Source organism: Coenobita brevimanus, chromosome 100 (genome assembly GCF_032717465.1).
Source record: "Coenobita brevimanus isolate Jiangsu-jjx chromosome 100, ASM3271746v2, whole genome shotgun sequence".
Taxonomy (NCBI): Eukaryota; Metazoa; Arthropoda; class Malacostraca; order Decapoda; family Coenobitidae; genus Coenobita; species Coenobita brevimanus.
This window is the reverse complement of record NC_137053.1, coordinates 4,393,575-4,401,937: the sequence shown is the minus strand read 5'-3', so window position 1 is coordinate 4,401,937 and position 8,363 is coordinate 4,393,575.

The following is an 8,363-nucleotide window of genomic DNA, read 5'->3' as shown; positions in this document are numbered from 1 at the left end:
AAAAAGTACGTAAGAAGACGTAACAAGAAGTAAGGAGAGTACGTAAGAGGCACGTAAAAGGAGAAATGCGAGAAGCAGATAAGAGAGGCACGTAACAGATGCACGTAAGAGAGGCACGTAAGCGAGGTATTGCAACTCGTGCCGTACCGTCTCCTCTTCCAAGCGTACCGTTCGCTGGTTCGTACCCGGAATGTCCCTTTTTTTACCCCGCTGCTGGCCCAGGCGAAGGGGATGTCTGTTTAAACGCTACGTAACGCTTTCTCCGTAGCGATTTAGTTATCATTTTCTACTTAAACATTCGTAACACCTTCACCGTAGCGATTTGGGTAACATTTTCCACTTCAGCGTTCGTAAAACCCTTTTCGCTTCATTTAAACATTCGTAACACCTTCTTCGTAGCGATTTAATTAATATTTTCACTTAAACATTCCCTTAAGTAGCGGTATATGCTTCCTAACACCTTTTTCTTAGCGATTTAGTTAACGCATTCCACGTTAACATTCCCTTGCATGTTATTCTCATCGTTTGAATATCGACGCTGTACACATTAGTTATAAACATGATGATCCTGACGTGTGGGATGCAGAATAAATCACTTACGAGGAGGTTTTACGTAATCTTAGGCTTCTGTGACGTCACTCGGCTGAAGAAAATAGAGAACGAGAGTTGTCCTGACTTGAGGGGGTAGTTATAATAAAAAGGAACAAAAAAAATGTATTGAAGGAATCACCCACCCACCCACCCACCAACACACACACACACACACACACACACCAGGATAACATTTAGGTTTTATTATTTGTACGTTTTTATCTTTTTTATTTCTTATGCGTTTGATGCCAGAAGGGTACACTACGGACGGGAACAAAAGTCTGTATATTATTTCACCTCTCGTATTTTCTTTTTTATTTTCGTCTGCTAGCTAATTTTCCAAAGCTGAGAGAGGCTTGATATGTTTCTCTGCCCTTACATGATACTGTCAAAAGTTCGCGTATTTCACCTCTTGTTTTAACTCGCATCTGATAGCTAATATTCCTAACCTTGGGGAGGCTTGATATGTTTCTTTGCCCAACCAATCATTTCACCTTTTCTGCTTCACACTCTCCTCTGCTAGCTAATATTCCTAAGCTGGGAGAGGCCTGGTATGTTTTTCTGCCCATGGATTATGCTGTGTACGATGCTTCAGGGAGGAAAGTGACGGACGTGACTTAAGTGAATCAGACGAAGTGGAATTGTATGCGGAAAAAAAAAAAAAAGCGGCATCCAGGTATCAGTGTTTACTCCTTTATTACCACGTCTCCCACTATGGAGACTCTCTCTCTCTCTCTAACGATGGTTCCTTCTGTACTTACTTCCTCCAAACGATTTTCATTCACTTTATGAGACGATTTTCTTTCTGGAGGGGTTAGATCGGCCTTCATTAGTCCCTTTATTACTTCAGGTCTCCCTTAAGTTTCATAAAATCGTCCGGAGGTAGCAAGGATTAAATAGGAAATGCATCGTCGGACTGAAGGGGCTACTCTTACCCCCGTATAGTTCCCTCGCCTCTCTCTCTCTCTCTCTCTCTAGTTCGCTCACTCCAACTTGGCAGAGCATTTCGTCATTTTCACGTCTTATTTCCCGTAGCTCAATGCCAGAATGAAACTACTACGGCATTACACCATTCCTAAGCTCTGGAGAGGGACGCCTTCACGTGGTGGCACTGATATAACCGAGCGGCCCCTCTGCCGGTTTTACAATCTTCCCTCACCTCCCTACCCCTAAATGAAGCAAGGGGTTCACGTTTCAGATGAACCCGGGGCTGGGACTACCACTACTGCCACAGCTTATCCATAACACTTCTTCGTGACTAGCATCTTATCCTAGTATTTATCATTTTATAGCTTAGCAGTGAAGATAGCGAGTTAATGTGGGGAGGGAGTAGCTGTTTTCTCTCTCTCTCTCTCTCTTTCTCTCTCTCTCTCTCTCCCTCTCCCTCTCTCTCTCCCTCTCTCCCCAGCCATTCAGCGCTTATCCGTAACACATTCTCTTAATCCTTCACTCTCGTCTCTTCATACCTCAGGCCGATGGAGAGAGAGAGAGAGAGAGAGAGAGAGAGAGAGAGAGAGTTTTTTCGAGGCGGAACACTAACCACAACGACATGGAGACACTCAGCACGTCCTTAGCTCGTATTCAAAGTGGAGCTTCCGTAACACCTCTTCCATACCGATTGATTCCGCACTTCAGCTCAAACACACGCATGTCTGTGATGCAGACGAGGTCGATACAGAAATCTATCTATTTGTCTGTTGAAATGATATACGTAATTAACAAAGAGAACGTGTAGGTGTAATATCCACAACGAAGCTTCTAGCGGTGTCTACATGAGGTGTGTACAGGGAAGGGTAAAGTTGTTGTGGTGAGGGTGGTCATGTGGAATAATGGGATGGTGAGTGAGACGGCTGGAGCAGTGGTGTGTGTGTGTGTGTGTGTGTGTGTGTGTGTGTGTGAGAGAGAGAGAGAGAGAGAGAGAGAGAGAGAGAGAGAGAGATTGGACAGCCTAGACAAATGGACAGACAGACAGATAGACAGACAAATCGACAGACAGATAGACAGAAATAGAGAGACAGACAGACATACATTGACAGAGACAAATAGACAGACAGGCAAATAGAAGAATAGACAAAGGGACGTACGAAAAGACAAGCCAACAATAAACAGGCAGACAGAGCGATAGACTGACAGACACAGACAAGTGGACAGACAGACGAACAAAGAGACAGATAAACAAATGGACAGATAAACAGAGAGAGAGAGAGAGAGCGAGGAGGTGATGGTGAAAGGGTCAGTGTGAGATGGACATGTAGGAGGGAAGAAACTGACCACTACCACGTAACCCCACACTTCACTGCAACTTACTACTCTGCTGTAGCTACGATTATTATTATTATTATTATTATTATTATTATTATTATTAGTTATTTATTGCAGGAAAGTCGAAGAGAGTACAGTGCAAATCTCGCCCGTATCACCTGCTCTACCTGCAATAAAAATGTCTTAGTAACGGAGAAAATTTAACCTCAAGTTATATTTCAATCTCAGTCAAGGTCTTGCTTCGACGCTCAGATTTCTCCCGTATCCGCAAGTGTTTTTTTTATTTTTATTTTTAAATCGCCGATACAATCTCTAGCGCTTCCACATGATTTGTTCACGTGGCAAGAACACCGCAGCGAAGAGAAAGTGAAAGAAATATTGTTGTTGGAGGAGAATTGTGAGAATGATTTTTTACTGTTTTTCTCTATTAAATCTTCAAGTTTTCTTAAGAAGGGAGGTCATGATTAATCCTCTTTTACCTTCATAGAGACATCGGGGTTTTGCTCTGTCCTCTGCCATGAGTCTGCCTTTCCTCCACCTTATGCCACTTATATACCCCATTCTTCCACCTCATCCTCTGCCCTTCTTTCCTCCCTCCCTAGACTTCACACACACATACTCTCTTAGTCTCTCATTTTCTACATACGATCAGACCATCTCAGGATACTTCTAAAATCTACCAACACATTCACTTCGGCACTACAACGCACCCGAACTTCCTCATTTTTCTGTTTGTTCTACGATTGAACTCTACACGCTCCTCTCAGATAAATAATTTTCACTCCTCTCACCGTTGACTTATGTCCTTCCGGCAGTCCAGGTTTCACTTCCATACGTCAGTGTATGATCACAATATCGTCGTTCAGTGGCTTCTTTACTTCCATGCTCACCTTCTGTTCCATGTCACCGCCCTCAGTGTGCCTGCAACCCTCCTTCTCAGCATTACCCTATCTGCATTCAGTCCTCTATGCTCTCATTCTTGCACATCACACAGTCTGGTCACTTGAAGGCTGTCACATTCTCTAGTTCCAGACCATTTAGCTTAGTTGTCCAATCCATTACTTCATTGCTCTAAAAAAAAACATAGCTTTACTCTTTACTACCTTCTCTTTCAAATTTCGTTTCTTGCACGCACTTCCAAATTCAATTTTCAAGCTTGCAATCCCAGTTCTCTGTTAGCTTGTTTTTATTTTTTCTTGGAGGGAACAATTTGCGGGCTCCTGGCGTTTGATTCCTTCTTCCTTGCATTAAAAAAAAAAAAAAATTCATCCCCGCTTAACAAAGCTGTATCCTAGAAAACAACAGCACAGGCTATTTCCACATCATATCCTTTCTTATTAGGGACACGCCAAGATCCCCCGCCCTACCATGTATTTAACACCATCCACACATATTCTGAACAGCAACGGAGGTAGGACACCACTGTTTTTAGCGCAGCGAGCAAATACAGTAAAAGAACTCGCTTCATATGTCACACGTACAGCCGTCAGTTCACCCACATATATACTCTAAACATATAGTATAGATATTTATTTCTTTGTATATCATGAAAAAACTTAGGTGTCTTCTTTACCTTTTTGCATGAAAAGAATAGTTTCGATATTTTACTCCTAACGATGGACTTTGTTTCTTTGTGTATAAGTAAAAAAGTTAGATTCGTGTTCTTCAGAGAGAGAGAGAGAGACGTAGGGGAGGATCTGCGGTTTCACTGGGCACCTGAATATCATTTTTCTCAACGAAGGGAGCGAGTGGAGAGAAAGGGGATGGGGACGAGTGGGTAGAGAGAGAGGGGGTGAAGAGAGAGGGGTTGGAGGAAGAGGGGGTGGAAGGAGAGGGCGGGAGGGGAAGAGGGGGTGGAGGGAGAGGGCAGGGGGGAAGAGGAGGTGGAGGGAGAGGGCAGGGGGTGGGCAAGAGGGGGTGGAGGAAGAGGGCAGGGGGTGGTGATTAGTTTGGAGAGATGAGAGGAGGGAAAAGGGAAAGAATGTAAGGATACTTGTCGGGGTGATTATAAGAGTGGGAGTATGAAGGGATGGGTGGGGAGGGGGGTGGATGTGGGGAGGGGGAGGAAAGAGATTGGAGGCAGGATGGTAGAATGGGGAGAAGTTTGGGCAGTGGAGGGGAGATTCTGGGGAGGGGCATATGTGGGGATGTGGGGGAATGAGACATGGTATGGAAGAGGTTGGGGAGGGGAAGGGAGAGTAAGGGGGAGGGAGACGGACAGGCAGCAGGGTAAGGAGGTGAGAGGAGGGGGTTGGGGAGGAGAGGAAGACTGGGAGGGGAGGGGAGAGGGATTTCAGAGGGAAGGTGATGGATCTCTGGGTTTACTCTGAGTTGCTAAGGGGCTTGGTTCGCCTGTCACTTTTTTTTTTTTTTCTTTTCTTTTTTTTTTAAGGGCAGCGGGTGCACTAAATTGAAAGAACATTTATTGCATTTTTGTTGTTGTGGTGTGTGTGTGTGTGTGTGTGTGTGTGTGTGTGTGTGTGTGTGTGTGTGTGTGTGTGTGTGTGTGTGTGTGTGTGTGTGTGTGTGTGTGTGTGTGTGTGCAAGCGATTTATTCAGTGTAAAGAGTTTTTCAGGCCAAAGAGACGCCTCTGACTACTATACCCTTTTAACTCTAACTTGGCCTAAGATTGGAGTCTTTCCATCCAAAATACTGAGTTAGGACAAGAGATTAACACAAGAAATATGGCGCTAGTCACGAAGAAGTGCTATGGACAGGATTAAAAGCCATAGCATTTTATTAATCAGGAACTGAACTTCGTGAAATAAGCTGCAAAGGGACGAAAATCTGGGCCAAGTTTGGGTGAAAGGAATATAGTGTTTCTTGTTAAATTTAATCGTCTCATTTAATAACATCTCGGGCTGAAGGGGTTAAAGAGATAGAGATAGAGATAACTTAATGGAAGAGAACTCAAAAAAAGAGATCGAGATGGTTCAAAAGGAGAGATAGTTATAGTTCTTGAATAAATCCTTCCAATATACCCTGCGTAAAATAACGTACACAGGATATTAACCGGCCATGTCCAAAAATAAATCGCTAAAGAAGAGGTGTTAGGGAGCCTCCTTACCCTACAAGAATACGGACGCAAGACACCCCGGGTCACACTCACCCCCACCCCCCGTAGTATCGTCCCTTAACCCCTTCATTCCGGCGACTTATTTTTGGTAGTTAATTCATGTCAGCTTTGGACGAATTTATTTAGAGTTTGAGACCTCGTACTGAAAGGGTTGTCGAAGGCCGAATCTGTCCTTTCCAGTTCGAAAAATCTATCTATCTATCTATTGCCAGACGCCTCAATCCCGTTCGGGGTGGCCACAATCAAATCGCCTCCACGTCGTCCTGTCCCCCGCCATCTCATTGTTGAATAAAATCGTCTGGAGGAGAAAGAATTGAATGAAAACCTTCTGACAGCTCTTCCTTATCATTTTATCTCTGCATCTGGAATGTTTAAATTTTTTGGTTATTGATTTGCTCACTGTTGACATAAAAAAATATAAAAAAAATATATAAAAAAGGTAAAAATAACATGCGGAGATATAAACAAAGATAAAAATTACGTGCAAGAGAATAAGCAAGCGTAAAAAAAAAAAAAAGTATAGCGCGTTCACCCTTATTTCAGAGCGGTTGATGCCCAGGTGGAGTTAGACTGTGGGGCTGATTTGACTAGTAACCAAGGAGATTCAGTTCTAACTCACATCAGATACTCGACGAATTTTATGCCACCGCGCCGTACTATTTGCGAGGGTGACGTAGGTTTCGCCAGCTGAAAATGAAGATACTATAGAATGTCTCCTTAGGTTGTCGGAATATATCTCTTTGACCCTCATTCTTGTCCGTCGAGGAAGCTCCCTAACACCTTTTCCTGGGTGATTTATTTTGTTCATTACACCTTACTGTTCTCCTCTGTGTTACATAAATCCTTCCAATATCGCCATACCCTGCATAAATAACGTGCAAAATGATATTAACCACCAATATCCAGAAATAAATCGCTGAGGAAGAGATGTTAGGGAGTGTCCTCACCAACGAGAGTACGAGACTTTAAGACACCCAGGATCCCACTCACTTGCCCTCTCTATTTGCAGGTGTAGTCGGTGCCCACTTCACTCGCTGTCAGCCCACTCCACTTGCCGCCAGCCCACTTCACTCGCCACCAGCCCACTCCACTCGCCACCAGCCCACTCCACTCGCCGCCAGCCCACTCCACTCGCCACCAGCCCACTCCACTCGCCGCCAGCCCACTCCACTCACCACGAACTGTCTTCTGTCTTGCATCTCAGCTGAACAGAATTTCCTTTGCGGTGGGTAAGGAGTGTTGATTATTGTGTGAAGGATTACTGAGGTCTTACGTGAAGTGTTAAACCAAGACGTTGAAGTGTTAAAGGAAATACTAAGCTAAATTTTGCTGAAGTGTTACGTGAAGTGCAACGCAAAGACTACCTAAGTGTTCCGTGGACTACAGAGCTAAGACTACTGAAGTGATACATGGACGGCTAAGTTAAGACTACTGAAGTGTTACGAGGACTGCAAAGCTAAGACTTCTGAAGAGTTTTGTGGACTGCTAAGACCTCTGAAGTGTTATGTGGACTGCTAAGACTACTGAAAAGTTACGTGGACGGTCAAGTTAAGACTACCGAAGTGTTACGTGGAGTACAAAGCTAAAAATACTGAGGTGTTACGTGAATCGGGTGTTAATATTAAACATGACCAAGTGCTGCGTAAAGGAGCACTATACCAAGCCATACTGAAGTGTTACGTAAGAGTGAAAGGAGCAAAACTGATCCCAACACATTGAAAAATATGGTCATTGTAGCTGAAATAATCCACTGCACGAAATTTGGCGGATGAAAGAGATCTGAGGCGATGAAGAGAGAGATGGAAAGTGATTGAGGACAGGATACGTGACTGGAAAAGCCTGGAAAGCTAGTATAGAGTTTTCATAGAGCTTTCATTCCTGCAGAAAACTGGAGAGTGTGTGTGTGTAATGTGTCTGCATCGCTGGAAAAGACTGAGAGATGAAGAGTGTGTAAGGAGAGTGCAGTAGGAAAGGAAATTCTGTGGCAAATAAATGAGTCAGTGAATAAATAACTAAATTGATAAATAGATAAGGATAAAATCAGTAAAAAGTGAGAAATTTGAAGAGGTACTGAAGTGAGAAATTTGAGGAGGTACTGAAGGTGCTGGAAGACGAGAGAGCGGAAGATCGACTAACCTGTGGACAGTACGAAAAGTGAGAAGGGAAAAGACCAAGGGACAAAGGAAGGAGGAGGAGGAGGAGGGGGACGTGTTTTGCAGGAGGAAGACACTGAGAAAAGAGGAGTAGAGGAGACGGGAAGAGAGCAGAAGAGACGTGAGAAGAGAGAGTGGGAAGCATAGCAAGGAGTGTAGTGGGGGGGCAGTGAAGAATCTAAAAAAAAAAAAAAGTAAAGAGAAGTGGAAGAGACGATAGGAGGATAGAAAAGACGTGATAGGAAAGTGCCGGAAGAGGAAAGGAAGGATTGAGGATAAT